The sequence below is a fragment of the Tenrec ecaudatus genome, chromosome 6, assembly GCF_050624435.1.
Source record: "Tenrec ecaudatus isolate mTenEca1 chromosome 6, mTenEca1.hap1, whole genome shotgun sequence".
NCBI classification, from domain to species: domain Eukaryota; kingdom Metazoa; phylum Chordata; class Mammalia; order Afrosoricida; family Tenrecidae; genus Tenrec; species Tenrec ecaudatus.
The window spans coordinates 86,989,548-87,006,319 of NC_134535.1; positions in this window are offsets into that span (position 1 = coordinate 86,989,548).

Consider the following 16,772-nt stretch of genomic DNA (forward strand, 5'->3'; position numbering starts at 1 on the left):
ACATCACATATACTCTGTAGCGGCCCAATCACTTTAAGAAGAGGATGCAATCATCACAATCACTATCTGCTGCTCATCATTGGCGCCCCATGCCCCTAGGCGATTATCCACCCAGTTACTGTTTCTATAAATCCACCTATCCTGGATTTCATAGACAGAATCATACACAGAATCATACACAACACAGACAGCAAGCAAGCAAACAACCCCCCCAACAACAATGATTAGACAAAGCATTGAGAAAAACTCAATAAAAAAAGAGAACACTAAAACCCGAAACGTTACAGTGTGTCAAAAGGGAGATCAAATAATAAGGTATTACATTCTTAGACATACACATCTCAGTTTGGGGGGCGAAGCAATATGCTGAATGAAAGCAACATTTCCCAGCCTCCTTTGCAGATAGACGTGTCTGTGCCACCGTTCTGGCCAGTGCCACACAGACTGGCCACAGGCAGCCCTGTGGGGGAAGTTTTTGAGTGGGGTTTCTAGGAGCGTTCCTTCAAAGGGGTGTAGGCTCAGCCAGTTCTTTGACCTGGATCTAGTTCCTGCTTGAAATTTGGAATTGGTGACGAGACAGCTCTTCTGTGACTAGGAGGCATGCTATGGAGGACTGACTAGAAAGATCACAGGAGCCTGGGTCCTGGGTCCTGAAGGAGCCTGGGTCCTGACGGACTGACTAGAAAGATCACAGGAGCCTGGGTCCTGAAGCCTGGGTTGCCTGTCTTTAGTTTCTCATTACATGAGAGAACCATCCTCCAGGATTGTGTAAGCCCGCTTCTCTCCTTCGTCCTTTCCTTTCGTATCTCCCTGGGTGGGACAAACATTCAATGTACTGAGCTGAGAAGACTTTGAAAGTTGGAGTCCACTTAGAGATGTCTTGGGAGAAAGGGAGACCTACTGGCCTACCTCAAAAAAAAAAAACCCCAAAACAGCCATTCAGCATTTAAGGAACCCTGGTGGCTTAGCGATGATGCATTGGGCTGTGAGACAGAAGGTTGGCAGTTCAAAACTACCTGGTCCTGCGGGAGGAAGACGAGGCTTTCTCCTCCTATAAAGAGTCACAGTCTTGCAGACTCATAGGGGCAGTTCTACCCTGCCCTTTAAGGTCACTGTGAATTGGAATGGACTTGATGGCAGTGAGTCTGGGGTCCTTCAGCATTTTCCCAAGCTCAGAAGGGTCAGGAAACAGGAAACAGGGAGGAGGTGGGGCAAGTGCTGTTACATTGATTGGATTGCACTAAATGAGCTGTGTGTCAGTCTGGGTTGACGAGAGAAACAAATGCAGAGACACTCATGTGTTTAAGAAAGAGCTTTATATCAAAAAGTACTTGTATATTGAGAAAACATCTCGGTCCAGTCCAGTTCAAGTTCATAAGTCCGATATTAGCCCATAGGTCCGATACCAATCTATAAATTCCTATTCAGGCTCACACAACACGTGCAATGATGCCAAATACAGGAAGAAAGATCACAGACCAGTGGGTGGAAAGTCTTGTGGATCCAGTGGTGGTAGGTAGAGGAATCTCAGTGCTGGCAGGGGTCTCCATGTGGCTCCTCCAGCTCCAGGGCTCTGGCTCCATCAGTGTGGCTCCATGTGATTTGTCAGCAGGAATGTCTCACAAACAGTTACACCCTTGGCTGCTAAACCAGCAGCTTGGAGTTTGGAGTTGTTCAGAGGTGCTTCAGCAGGAAGGGCTGGCAACCCACTTCCAACAAGCCTGAGACTGAACCCCCGAGGGAGGTGCGTCCCCTCCAAGGCAACAGGCATGGGATGTAACCCTGTCAGGCACGTGCAGCGTGGCTAAAGGGGTGGGGGGGCGGCCTTGGCTTTCTCCCAAGCAGCCTGCCTGCAGTGCAGGCCCTCCCAACCACACCCCGGAGATCACCCCAGGTCTCTATCCTCTTCCAACCATTGCCCCCAGGTGGAGGGGAGGACCCTTTCTGTTTGAGATCTCAAGGGTGACCTTCTCATCGGAGGATGGGGGCCTGACCTCTGCTGTGAGTCTGTCATGCAGTGACAGGAGCCTCGCTCCCCCTGTGGGCACCCGCCCGGGACCGGTGCAGTGAGCCTACAGTCTGATTGAAGAAAGATGAGCTTGCAGCGAGGTGCCCATATGGAGGCTCCGAAAAGAAAGGGGTTCAGGCTAAGGGGCCTGGGAAGGAGGGGGCAAAGCCTGAGGCCTATTCAGGGTTGGAAAGGTACTCTAGGGCAGTGGTTCTCAACCTGGGGGTCTCGACCCCTTTGGGGGGATATCAAAGAACCCTTTCACAGGGTTTGCCTAAGACCATCAGAAAACATATACATATTTCACGATATATAATGACATATTGTTTTGTGATTAATCACTGTGGGAAACAGAAGGATTTCTCCCAAGTTGTCTCCCCCCAAATATATGCCAAACTTAGCTGCTTGCGAATGACTATGCACTTGGAGGTCATCAGGAGTAGATCAGGGGTCATTCTCCCTAAGGGTTATCAGCCATCTAGCAAGCAGATACCACTGCTTATCCCACAACAAATAGGGCCCACTCCCTTCTGATAAGGATTGTAGTTGTCTGTTTCCTTGTAGGAGACGCCAGAGGTCAAACCTGCCCTAGGATGATTGAGGTTAGGCTGCCATCACGAATCTAGAGTCTGCCTATCTTGTCACATGTTTACCCCTAGACCTTCCCATTCCTATGGGCACACGCCTAGCTCATCCCCTTCCTGTCACACTTATGCCTATCACATATCCCCTTCCTACCATGTGTATGCCTGTTGTACTGCCCCTTCCTCTAACCTGTGGTTACCTGTAATCATGTCCCCCTAAGGAGACATAACCCTGGGTTAGCAATAAAGTAGGGGCTCTCCTGATCTCACTCCCAAGGCTCTCTCCTTCTCTTGTGGCTGGGCTCCCCCCACGAGGACCACAAAGCGGCGCTGAGGTGAGCATGCTACCATGAATTGTGTCTGACTCCATTATTCCAATCTCTCCTCTACATATCATGCTCTCTATGACTTTACTATAATCTCTACTTATTATCGCTGTACAATTGCGCCTACCAGACCTGTGATGATTTGTTGGGGACCCCCTCCTCACCCCACTAATCGCTCTGCTTTAATTAGTATGTTTAGTTATGTTCAATTTTTAACAATGAAAATACCTCCTGCGTATCAGATATTTACATTACCGTTCATAACAGTAGCAAAATGACAGTTATGAAGTAGCAATGAAAGTAATTTTATGGTGGGGGGGGTCACCACAACAGGAGGAACTGTATTAAAGGTCACGGCAATAGGAAGGTTGAGAACCACTGCTCTAGGGGCTTAGCCAGTAGAACCTCTGAGAGATTCTGGCCCTCTGCGCTCCTCAGGTGTGTGTGGGTCGGGTAGACTGCTCTCTGTGCATGTCCATTCCCCCTGGTCTCCCCTGCACCCAGCCTGCCACCGCCTGACACGTCATAGAAACGACAGTAGCCACAACACCCCCTGCCCCACTGGCTGCTACGGAGTTGGCTCTGACTCAAGGCAGAACTGTGCTCCACAGTGTTTCCCAAGGCTGATTTTTCAGAAGTAGACTGCCAGGCCTTTCTTCTGAGGCACCCCTGGGTAGCCATGACCCAGCAACTCTTGCCGTAGCAGTCGGGCACGTTAAATGTCCACACCATGCAAGGGCTCCCAGGGTGAGGAGCACCTCCTCCATACAAGCTTGCAGAGTGAGGAGCCAGCCCCCGGGCCAGCCGGCACTGCCTGGGGGGCAGCATTAATTGGGGAGCGCATTCCTGAGGAGACACCCATCACTTCTCACCTAAGCTTCCCTTCCAAGTTTGTCTCATCCCAGGGATGAGCAGGGAGTTTACTGTAGACATGAGCTCATGGCTCCCCGGGTGGGCTGACTGGGGATCCCTGCCCCCCAGGTTCAGCTGGATGGTGCCATGACTCGTTCGTCTCAGTACCTGCATCAGGTACACCTGACCTCACAGGCCAAAGGGGATGGGGGCTGAAAGGACGGCTGGGCCCGAAGGGCCCTGGGAAGGAGGGGCCACGGACTCCTCTGGCCCACTCTGTCCACCTCCCACCCACATCCAGGGCAGGAACAGGCAAGAAGATGATGGTAATCGAGGTGGGGTTGCTCTTCATGGGTACCATTCTACCCCTTTATGTAGTGCAGAGTGTCGGGGGGCATGCTTGGCTGCTCACCAGACAAGCCAGAGTCCACCCAGGCCGAGGCTCCCTGAAAACTCTGCTCCGACCCCTAGGGTGGGGGCGGGGTGGGGCAGGAGTTGAGAGCACTTCTCCTAAAAACCAAACTCACTGCCATGGGGTTGATGCCGACCCTCCAGGACAGGGTATAACTGTCCTGCGCACTGCAGGGGCTGTACCTGTTTATGGCAGTAAAGAGCCTCATCTTTTTCTTATGGAGCTGCTGGTGGTTTTTGAACTACCAACCTTGCAGAATCAGGCTCGGAAGTAGAAGTAGAGCCGCTGTTTGCTAGCTCAGTGCACTGTCCAAAGAGGCCTGGGGACTTGCTTGGAGGGGAGGGACGGTTACATGGTACATGGGTGGATTAAGGGTACTTGCATTATTTTATTTTATTCAGTATGCAGAGTTCTGGCCCAGGCACTTCTGGGGGGGAGGGGTGGGAAGAGAGAGAGAGAGAAAAGAGCACACAAAAAGAGCAGCTGTAGAGCATTTACCCCGTGTGTGGCCCTGCCCTTGATGTTAGACAGGTGTGATTCTCTGGTTGTTGGGTGCCATCAAGTGGATCTCGACTCACATTGACCCCCTGTGGCAGAGTGGAACTGCAATCTTGACGGACTGAGCCCTGGTGGTGCAGTGGTTAAGCGTTCGGCTGTGAGCCAAAAGGTTCAGCCCACCAGTGTTCCATGGGAGAAAAGCTCTGGTCTGCTCCCATAAAGCTTCTGGCATAGGCAACCCTCTGGGGGCGGTCCTGCCTGTCCATGCTGGGTGCTAGTTACATAATCTGGTGTCAATTTGAGGATTAGAGTGAAGGGGTGGAGTCTAGCCTGTCAATCAGGTCACAGCCATTGAGGTCTCTGTGGGCATGGCCTTCTCCTGAGGATTCTGGGAACTCCTGTATTCCTCCCTGGAGGCAGGAGACGCACATGCACTGCCTGGGAAATATTGCATCTGATAAGACACATGGAGCTATGCTGGTGCCCTGAGCTGGAGGAGCCACGTGGAGACCCACACCAGCACTGGGATGCTTCCACCGCCACTGGATCCACAAGACTTTCCACCCACTGGCCTGTGATCTTCCTGCATTCGGCATTATTGCATGTGTTGAGTGAGTTTGAAGAGGACTTTATAAATTGGTATCAGACATATGGGGTAATATCAGACTTATGGACTTGATCTGGACTGGGCTGGGATGTTTTCTCAAAGTTCAATTGCTCTTGTATATAAACCTCTTTCTTATACACATATGTGTGTCTGTGGATTTGCTTCTGTAGTCTACCCGGACTAACACAGTTGGCCTAGACTAGATGACATACCTGCCTAACCACGGCACTCTTGGACAACCTGGAGCTGATCACCTTGTCCTTTGTCCTGAGGGATGGGTGGGGAGTCGAGCTTGCCATCTTTCAGATGAGGTGAGCTGACAGCTCGAGGGGGCAGGCCAGGATTAGATCAGGAGTTCCCTGCTCCTGCCTCAAATCCTGCCTCTTTGCACTTGAATGTGCTGTTGCCCGTGAAGAAAGGTAACAGGGAGAGGGCTTAGAGAGTTCTCCTAGAGACCAAACCCACTCCATGGAGTCGATTCCGACTCACAGTGTCCCAGCGTAGGCTTTCTGAGACTGTCCATCTTCACAGCAGCAAACGGCCCCATTTTTTTCCTCCAGGAGTGACTGGTGGGTTTGAACCTCCAGCCTTTTGGTTAGCAGCCTATCGCCTAGCCCGCAGGGCCACCAGAGCTCCTGGGTGAATGGCACACGGGACTTTTATATACAAGGGCGATCGGCAGGAGGCCCCCTGATTATGGCTACCTTGCTGGCAACGGAGCTCTGCGGAGCAAGGCTGGGGGTGGGTTAGACATGGTACCGGGGGCTCACAGCCTGAAGCCACCAACCTGGTCTGCGCAGCCAGGCTCGCCTTTGAGCCCTCGTTGGGGACACAGATGAGGTTGACTGTGAGGTGGGCCTCACCTCTTGGACTCCGTCGCCTGGCTCGGGGGGCCCTCAAGTAGCCACTCTCTGCATGCTGCTGGCACTTGTGCGCATCTCCGGGCGGCCCGTGTGCTACACGGCCCAGTCATGGGACCCAGAGAGCTTGCCTTAGAAGCTTTGGGGGAAGGAGTCCCCGAAGCATCTTGGTGACGTGGTGGGCTGCCGTCCACAGGATCAGCCTTGATCGGTTTGAAAGCACCGTGGAGGAGACACAGGGCTTTCTACGCAAACCCACAGTGGCACTTCCACCCGTCCTACAGGGTTGCCATGAGTCGGCATGGACTAGATGGCAGGGAGTTGTTTGTTCCTTTGTTGGCTTTGGGGGAAGTTGATTAGCAGCCTTTCTGCCCCGTTGGCTTGAACCTGAAAGCTTCTTGGGAACCTGTTTAGCGTCAGGGCTGCCTGCAAGCTTCTACTGACAGGCATTGGCCAGGATCTGACCCTGCACCCTGGGAATTGAACCTGGGGCTGCGGCAGGGGAGGCAGGAATCCCACCACTGAGCCACCAGGTATAGCTCTTCCTCCACAATATCAGGTAGGCAGAAGACATTTTTTTCCTATGAAACGCTTTTCAATCTTCCTCCTCCTCCGAGAATCCTAGACTCGCGCTGATGCCCAGGCACTGGGGGAGGAAGGGCCTCTCACACTGAGCCCAACACTCAACACAGATCTCGTCCAGCCCCTACAAGCTTCTCATTTGGGTGGTCGTTGCTTCCCGGGGGACCCAGCGTCTTCTGTACCAGCAGGACCCCACCCTCTGAGACTCCACCCCTCTCTGGGTGATGCCAGGCAAGGGGCTCAGAAGCTCCCAGCAGGCTCGGCCGCCTGGGCCGGCCGTCTCTCCCCTTCTCTCCCCAGCAGAGTCCCAGTCACGCTCGGCAGGCACCCTCTCTGCAGTCCGCCAAGGAGTTTACGGGCCAAATTCAAGGGCCTGTTTCAACTTAATTTTGCGTCCACCTATGGGGATCAAGGTCATCCCAAGGGCAGAGTTATCTCCTTGGGAAGGGGAAGAAATATGGGGGAATCCAAAGCCAAGCTAACATTGGAAGAGGGACTCATGTTAGGACCAGATAGTCTGGTAGGAGGACCTGCAGACCAAGACCACTCAGACATGGTCTCTGGCACCATCAGTGACTGGAGAGGTACCTTGGCCGCGGATGTTGTTGGGTACCGTCAGGCTACCTTCAGCTCACATGCTGTCAGCCATGTGACAGAGTAGAACTGCCCCCCTAGGGGTTTCTGGGCAGCAGGTGGCCAGTCTTTCTCTGGAATAGCCCCTGAGTGGGTACTATCTGCCAAACTTTTGTTGGACTTACAGGACTCCCACCCCACACCCATCTGACAACCTTGTATAAACTCACACTGTATGAATTATACATACATGACTTCAACTACCTCCCCTTCCCCTTCTGTCCCACAATTGCCCACCTGATAGCAAAAGCACCCCTGATCTAGCCTAGACCTCGGGGGCCTGTCCCTGAATATTGACTGTGTTGAGCACTGTGTCCTGGAGGCAGGTGTGGGAGGCAGGCTCCCCAGGCTGGGGAATTTGAGAAATTGTGGCCGCCCGAGGGGCTGGCTAGAGGTGGGCTTGCTGGGTCTTAACTCTGCAGCATGTGATGAAACCCAAGGATGGCCCGTCTGTTCCCCCAGCCCTCCCTTCCCCCGCCCCTTTCCCCCAGCTTCAAGGCCAAACCTGGTGGCTGTAAAGATCAACACATGACTATTCTCAGAAGCCTCCATCAGACCCCCATCTGTGCCTACTGCTTCACTGGGCAGGGTACCCACAGGCGCAGCCAGCAGGGTCGTCGCCCGACTCCAAGAAGCTTCTGCTGAGACCTAGCCAGACTCATCAAAGGTGGTGAACAGCATCCCGGGGGTCTGGCTGGGGAAACTGAAGGTTAGTGGCGAGGGACTAGGGAGTCACAGGGCAGTGCCCAAGACCACAAGGCAGAGATGGACCCCGAGAGATTGTCCTCTCAATGGAGCCTGTGCCCAACCCCCTTTCCCAAAGCCAGGCTTCTGAGGAGCCTCTCAATTGTTCCTTCCCTTTTCATGCTGCTGCTGTTGAGCTTGAGTTCAGGGCCTCCGTACCTTGTCCTACCCAAATAGCTGACCCACCCTGCCACCCAGTTGGTCCTGACTCTCAGAGTTTCTGAAGTTGTGCATCTTGATGGGAGCAGACAGCCCCATCTTTTTTGCATGGAGTGGCTGGTGGATTTGAACCACCAACCTTGTGATAGCCTTCCTGGCAGGCTGTCTGACGGAAGGCGTGTTTACAATTAACTATCTGTGGCAGGTCCTGGACTAGACTCACGCCCCACGTTTTCCCGTTGACTCTGTACAACACCTCTGCGAGCCAGGTCTCACCAGCCTGGTCTGACAGATGAGGTGACCGTGGCTCTGAGAAGTAGCTCCCTCAACGTCAGATGGCTGGGGTGCAGGTGCTACACAGTTTTAGACCACTATCTGTCCTGCCCCCACTCCCTGCCAAACCCCTACTCCATAAATCTGATGGTCTAGTCTCATGGTCCTTTTTAAAAAAAAATCATCTTCCCCTCTCTCCCTGACCCCCACCCTTATGAACCCTTGATAATTGATAAATTATTTTGTCATGTCTTACACTATCCGACGTCTCCCTTCACTCACTTTTCTGTTGTCCGTCCCCCAGGGAGGAGGTTACATGTAGATCCTTGTAATCAGTTCCCCTTTTCTACCCTACCTTCCCTCCACCTTCCTGGTATCACCCCTCTTACCACTGATCCTGAAGGGATCACCTGCCCTGGATTCTCTGTGTTCCTAGTTCCTATCTGTAGCAGTGTACATGCTCTGGTCTAGCCAGATTTGTAAGGTAGAATTGGGATCATGATAGTGGGGGTGGGGTGGAAGCGTTTAGGAACTAGAGGAAAGTTGTGTGTTTCATCATTGCTCCATCACACCCTGACTGGCTCGTCTCCTCCCTGTGACCCTTCAGTAAGCGAATGTCCAGTTGCCTACAGATGGGCGTTGGTCCTTTTAAAAGTGCAATTGTGGTGTACCCTGTTTCTTAAACCATTCAGTGGCTCCTCACAGCATATAGAATTACAACCCCCAACCCCTCCATGCGCCCTCCATCCATCTCTGCTCTCTCCTACTAACTGGCCACTGGCCACAGCGGGCTCTGTCGTCACGAGGAGCCCTGGTGCTGGAGCAGGCAACCTCTGGGCTGTTAACCAGGGTCCCCAGTCCAAACTCCCCAGCAGCTCTCGGGGAGGGGGGGGCTGCGGGGGGAGAAGGAGCTGTCTGCTCCCATAAAGACATCTAACCCCAGAAACCCTGTCCTCGAGGGGAACTAGGAGTCTGCATCCTCCACCCCACGGCAGAGAGTGAGTGAGCGGAACATTCCAGAACCTGATGCCCCAGCTTGTTCATTCTCTCTGTGTAGGATGTTCTGTTCTCGCTGCCCCTCCCTGTTCCACACCCCACTCTCCAAACCCTGCCTTCTCTGTCTGTCTGTCTCTGCCATAGCCTGCTGGGCTCAGTGCCCCTACTGGGCTCTCTCGTTTTGTCTCCTCGCACACCTGTGCTTTCCACGATGTTAACAGTGTTGGCCAGGCTGTGGGCCCTGCTAGTGGGAGTGGTGGTCTGCTGACAGAATTCTGACCTCCCACTTGCATGTTGCTTTGATGCTTATCAGCTGTCAGCGGAGCTTCCACATGGAGACTGAGTAGGAATAAAGGCCTGGTGACCACCTTTGGAAACACCGGGCCAAGGGAACACAACGGTCCATTGCATTGAGTCCCAGTGGGCCGAGAGTCACCATGAGCTGAGGCCTGATGCAGTGACAGCTAGCAGCGGCAACAACAGCATGTCCTGTTGGACTGCAAACCCAGGGAGGACATGCCCTGTGCCCTTGGAGGGTAGACAAGAGCCTGGAGCGGAGCTCCCTCGTGTTTGTCCAGTGAATGAATGAGGGCGGGCGGGAGGGAGTTGAGTGAATGAACAGGGAGTACCTTGGGGCAGGAACGATGTCGCCATTACTCATTGCTCCCCAGCCCCTGGCCTGTACCTGGCACACGGTGGATGTGCATTCGAGGTTGGCAGGACAAAGTGGGGAGGAGGAGGTGGGAGGAGCACGGGTTAGACTGAGTGTCCGCGCTGGCCTGAGCACAGCTCGGCTCCACCCGGCAGGGGGCGCAGGAGGCCTCGCTGTCTTAGGAAAAGGGAAAATATTCAAACACAACGGAAACCCCGCTGCTGTGGCGTCCATTCCAGTCCCTCGACACCGCGTCTCAGAGTAGCGCTGTGCTCCCTGGGCCGCCGGTGGTGGGTTTTTCTGTTGTCGATTGCCAGACTTTTCACCCCAGGTGCCAGGAGGCAGGCTGAAAGGGTCCAGCTTTCAGCTGCCAGTGAGCATGTTAGCCACGTGCATGGCCCAGAGACGCCTGAGACTCGGCTGCAGAGACCCGGGGCTGCTGCATCCCACAGGAGGGCTCCGGAAGAGGCTGGAGCCAGGAAAGGAGCCCACCTACAGCGAGATTGCTCCCAGAAGCAGGCTGGCTCTTACCTGGTGGGACAGGTAGGAGCTGGCCTCCCGTCCTGGGGCCTAGATGGGCCCAGGCCAGGGCTGCTTTGGGACGCCTTGTTGCTGGAGGCGATGACTGGGGTCAAGCTGGCTGATCTGGGAGATGCCCGAGAACTGCGAGCTGGAAGGGCATGCTAATCATGACAATGCTCTTCAAGAGCGCTGACCGATGGGCCGCCAGACCAGTTGAGCTGCTAACCACAAGGTCAGCAGTTCAAACCAACCACTGGTTCTGCAGGAGAAAGACCAGACTTCCCACTCCCGTGAGGTTAGTCTCAGAAACCCACAGGGGCAGTTTTACCCTGTCCTGGTGAGTTGGACGAGGCTGGGCGGCAGTGAGTTTGATTTTGGGGTTAACCGTAATCTAGAGCTCACAGCCCTGCCCTCTCCTCCCCACACCTCAGTGCGTGTTAGGCGAGGCCTACCCGACCTCATGGAGCTGGGAACTGTGGCCCTGATGACAAGTGCAGCCTGTGCCGGGTGCAGGCATTCCCTGCTGAGATTAGACCGTCTGCCTCTCACCTCCCTCCAGGGGCCAAGAGTGCATCTCCAGGCCGGCTGCCCCACTCAGCCCCTCACTGACCATGGGAACCTGGGCGAGGTCTTTCACCTTTCCCGTGCCTCAGTTTCTCACCCATTGACCAGGATGATAAGAGCAATGCCACTAAACAGATGAACCCAGGAAAGCCTCTTAGAACAGTGCCTGCCACTTAACAAGCGCTGCTTCTTGGGGAGGCGTGTGTGCAAATGGTTAAGCGCTTGGCTGCTAATCGAGAGACGGAGGGCTCAGGTCCACACAGAGGTGCCTCGGAAGAAAGGCCTGGAGACCTACTTCTCCCAATCAGCTGCTGGCAGCAGCCTGGTGGAGCACAGCTCTGTCTGTCACACTCGGGCAGGTGGCCACGGGCTCAAGCCGGCTCAAGGGCAGCAAGAAGGAAGAGGGGGAAATGTTATGCGTCTGTACAGCAGTAATCCCTGGAGGCTTCCCTGGGGTGGCCCACGAGCCACTAGTCAGACTAGCTGCCTGGCAGCATGGCCGCCATCTTCAGATCGGTCCCCAGCACCCAGCCAACCCTCCCTTGGGAAGTCTAAGTAGGTAGCCAAAAGCTGAGCTCTCTGAGCACACTGGCTTTATGCTCGGGAAGAGAGGGCAAAGGCATGATCGGATCACCTTTGGGTTTCAGATCTAGAGAGAGAGAGCGTGGAGGCACAGAGAAGCCTAATGACCTCACTCCGATAGGTAGAAGCAGGGCAGAGAGAAAAGAGGGCACTGACTCCCTGCCCCATGGGACCTCCTAGGGCCACCGGGCTGTGTGGTCACCCTCCTAGGCCAAATGTGACAGCCAGATAGTCTTGTGTAAATGTTGACGCCACCAAACCTTTGTATGGTGAAGGATTGTTTCAGTGTGTGCGTGTGTGCGTGCACCTGTGTGTGTGTGTGTTTTGCCATTCACCCTCCCCTGTGAAACTTGCAGGAGACCTGGTGGTGTCGTGGTTTCACTTTGGGCTGTGACCTGCATGGTCAGCAGTTCAAAACCAGCATCATCTCTGTGGGAGAGAGACCGGGCTTTCTGTACCTCTAAGCAGTTACAGTCTCGGAAACCCACAGAGGTTGCTGTGCGTCAGCACCATGGCAGCGAGTTTGGTTTTTGGTGTGGCCAAATTTGCAAAAAGAGCACCACAGGGGCTTAGATCGAGGGCATGTGGGTTCCACCGGAAGCAACAGAAGCACGGGTTTACCTGTGCTTATTACTAATCTGTAAAGAATAGTTTCATGTCCTTTGCGTGATTTTCGCCACATCGTTGACACGATGAAACCCATGATGAACTAATTGGTAAGTGTAAGCAAGCCTGTGCTTATCTTGCTTACTGGTAATCTGCCCCCACGGGAGGGAACAGAGCAGGCAGGCCCGAGGAAAGCAGGCTGAGAGACTCAGGACATGGACCTGGAGTGACTGCTCCCTCCACCCACAGCCACTGACTCCATGCTGACGCGCAGCAACGCTGGAGGAGGAGTGGAGCCCTCCATTTGGATTTCTGAGGTTATACATCTTTACGCGAGCAAACAGCCTCCTCTTCCTCCCCAGGAATGGCTGGCGGGCTCAATTGCTGACTGACCTCGTAGCCTACCACCTAACTCATAACCCGACCACCATTCACTGCCCTCGAGTCGACGACAACTCATAGGACAGAGTACAGCGCCCCCAGGGAGTTCCTGAGACAGCGGCTCTTTACAGGAGTAGAAAGCCCTGTCTCTCTTCAGAGGAGCCACCGAGCTGGTTTCCAGCTGCTGACCTTGCGGCGAGCAGCCCAGCATGTGATCACCGTGCCACCAGGGCCCTTGACGTCACACCTGGTCGAGGCCATCTGGGGCTGTCATCCAGCCGATCCTGGTCCTGGTGACCCGTGTCTGAGCAGCACTGTGCTGCACTGCCCTGGGCAGCATCCTCCTGGCTGTGGCAGTCAGGAAGCCGAGCTGACACCTTTCATCCGAGGTGTCCCTGGGCGGGCTTGAACTCACAGCCCTGTGGTTAGGAAGCAGTTGAGCGCTTGGTGGTTTGTGCCGCTCAAATGCTTTACGCTCCTGCTGTTACTGTCATCGGAGCTCCTGTGTCTGTGCCTTGCCTCCTCTAGAGCTGTAATCTGGAGGACAGGGTCCGTCTCTTTGACTTTGGCCATCTGGGCTCCTCACAGACCCATAGCAGGCCCTCGGTTAACGTGCTCGGGGTAGCTGGGGGGTCCCCCCACCCCCTGCCCCGTCAGCGGTCCCTGCAGGGCTCTGCTGAGCAGGCCTGGCTGGCTGCGTGGCCGGGGCCCTGTCTCTCCGCCCGTCCCTGAGCTCCTCTGGCAGCTTCCCCTGGCAGCTCCCACGTTCCGGACTAACTTTAGGGTTGGTTTCAAGCTGTGGTTGGAGTTTTCTGTTTGAAACATATTTTAAGCAGCTGGTGGGGAAGGGGTGGAGAGGTGGGGAAAGCCTAATAAATAAACTTGTGAAAGGAAGATTGTCTAATGCTTGGAGCTGCCGCTGCCCAGAGCTTGGCCTCCGGACAAAGCCAAGCTGGGGAGAAGATTATCTGTGCCCCCCAACCCCCGCCTCCTGCCGGCAGCACCTCTACTGCATGCTTTCACTATGACCCATGCTCATTCTTCTTTTTTAAAAAATCATTTTACTGGGGGCTCATACAACTCTTATCACAATCCATACATCCATCCATTGTGTCAAGCACATTTGTATATTTGTTGCCATCATCATTCTCAAAACATTTGCTTTCTACTTGAGCCCTTGGTATCAACTTCTCATTTTCCCCTCCCTCCCAACACCCTCCTTCATGAAACCTTGATAATTTATAAATTATTATTATTTTGTCATGTCTTACATTGTCCGATATTTCCCTTCACCCACTTTCCTGTTGTTCGTCCCCCAGAAAGGAAGCTCTATATCGATCCTTGTAATCGGTTCCCTCTTTCTCCCTGCCTTCCCTCTACCCTCCCAGTATCACTACTCTTACTACTGGTCCAGAGGGATCATCTGTCCTGGATTCCCTGTTTCCAGTGCCTATCTGTACCAGTGTACATCTTCTGATCTAGCTAGATTTGTAAGGTAGAATTGGGATTATGATAGTGGGGGGTGGGGGAGGAAACATTAAAGGACTAGAGGAAAGTTGTTTCATTGTTGCTACACTGCACCCTGACTGGCTCATCTCCTCCCTGCGACCCTTCTGTAAGGGGGTGTACAGTTGCCTACAAATGGGCTTTGGGTCCCCACTCCACACTTCCCCTCATTCACAATGATATGATTTTTGGTTCTTTGATGCCTGGTGCCTGAGCCCATCAATACCTCATGATCACACAGGCAGGTGTGCTTCTTCCAAGTGGACTTTGTTGTTTCTCATCTAGATGGCTGTTTGTTTATCTTCAAGCCTTTAAGACCCCAGACACTATATCTTTTGATAGCTGGGCACCATCAGCTTTCTTCACCACATTTGCTTAAAGGCCCGCTTTGTCTTCGGTGATCTTGTTGGGAAGGTGAGCATCATGGAATGCCAGTTTAATAGTAAAAAATGTTCTTGCATTGAGGGAGTACTTGAATGAAGGCCCGATGTCCATCTGCTACCTTAATACTAAACCCATAAATCTATAGATCTTAAAACTAAACCCATAGATCTATTTTTCCCCATCATCATATATAAGTATATTTACATATGTACATGCCTGTATGTAGACCTCTATAAATGCCCTTTGCTTTCTAGTTCTTCCCTCTATCTCCTTTTACTTTCCTCTTGTCCCACTATGATGTTCAGCCTTCATTTGGGTTTCAGTAATTCCTCTTAATTACATTGCCTCGATCAGGAGCAAGGTGGGGGAAAGGAAGTGGTGTTAACAAACCCAGGGACAAGGGAACAACAAGTGATCCAAAATTGGTGGCAAGGAGACCCACGCTCATTCTGAGGGTGCAAGTGTACAGCCGTGAAGAGCAAGGCAGAAAGAGCCAGCTCTACAGCACGCAGGATTGAAGTTAGCCACACAAAAGAACTTCCTAATATCAGAACCTTCTCCTGCCAGCCACCTTATTTTTTCCCCACCCAAGAGCTTGCTCTTCTCAGAACTCAAAGTCCTTCTTTCTCAGCTCTGGCATCATGCCTCAGAGAGGCCCCTCCTCCCTCTCCCACCCTCTCCTTCACTCTCCCTCCCCCAAGTGTCCCCAGCCTCTGACACTGCCCCATCCTGCTGCTCCTCAGCTTTCCTTTCTCTGTCAGCCCAGTCCCACCCCTAAGGCTGGGTTCACAAACTTTCACCGCAGTCACCCTGGGTGGGGCTCGGCTGCCTGAAGTGGGGGGACCTCCCGGGGCCAGCAGAAGCGGGCTCTCAGCCAGGGGCAGAGGCCGAGGGAAGGTTCCAGTTGCCAGGGTTGTCTGAGAAGGACTACAGAGACAGTCCCACAGAGGGGCAGTGAGAGGAAAGAAACAGAACCACCGAGTCCCCGAGAGACAGGGAGCACTGCGGAGGCTGGGGGAGGGGGTGCAGGGCCCTGCCGGTCCTCGTGGACATTCCTGCGGCCTCTGATGGCAGGGTGGGCTCAGCCCAGAGGGCTGGTTGGTGCCAGCGGGTGCTGTGGTCCAACATGGGCTCCTCTGCTGGGCACTGGGCAGGGGCCATCCTCAGCACACTGGCAGTCTGTCTGTCTGCATCCTGGCTCCTCCCGAGGGCTCCCTCAGCTTTAGCTCTGTGGAGACTGTGGAGTGTGCAGGAGCAGGGAGGTGATGGGCTGTGCTGACCTGGCCTGGGGAGAGTCCCCCACAGTATTAGAGAGCCAGGAAGGAGGGGTACAGAGAGGGCCGGGGATACGCAGAGTCTAGGAAGGCTGGGGACCTGACCTTCTGGGTTTAAGAGGGGGTGTGGGGGGAAGGAGGGGTCAGTAGGATAGGGAAGAGCTGGGGCTGAGCACCTAGGAGGGAGCCCTGCTGTGGGTGGCCATGGGGTGCTAAGCAGCCTGTGGAAAGGAGGCCTTTCAGGGTCCAGTGAGTTATGCAGGGATGAAGGTTACTTCAGTCAGGACGTCGTCGGAGTGGCAGGTCTGCCCTGTTGTCCACAGTCTGTGGGGAGGAGCCGCCATGGGGGAAGGAGGAGGGGGGTCAGTCCTGAGCATATCAAGGCCCCCCTCAGTGATACACACTCCTCGGGACCCCCAGCCTCGTAGGCATCCCCCAGCAAGGAACAGCCCTGGGTGGAGTTATAACAGATCTGGAGGGAGTTATTAGCCCGTCAAGGAACACCCTGCTACGGAACCCAGGCTGTAGCCCCCTTCTGTCCCCTACAGGAAATGCGCCCAGAGACGACTCAGAGAGCAGGAAGATGGGAACTTGCACTTCCTAGTGGAGGACCGGGAAAGTGGAATGAAACTTCCTGGCATTCCCCCCAGGCATCGGGAAGCTCTTGGGCCCTGCTTACAGGCACACTGACCCCAAAACTCCGGAGCATTCCCGGAAGGGTTTCTCTTCTGCCCATCTCAAATACTGCGGGGCAGCTTAGTCAAGAA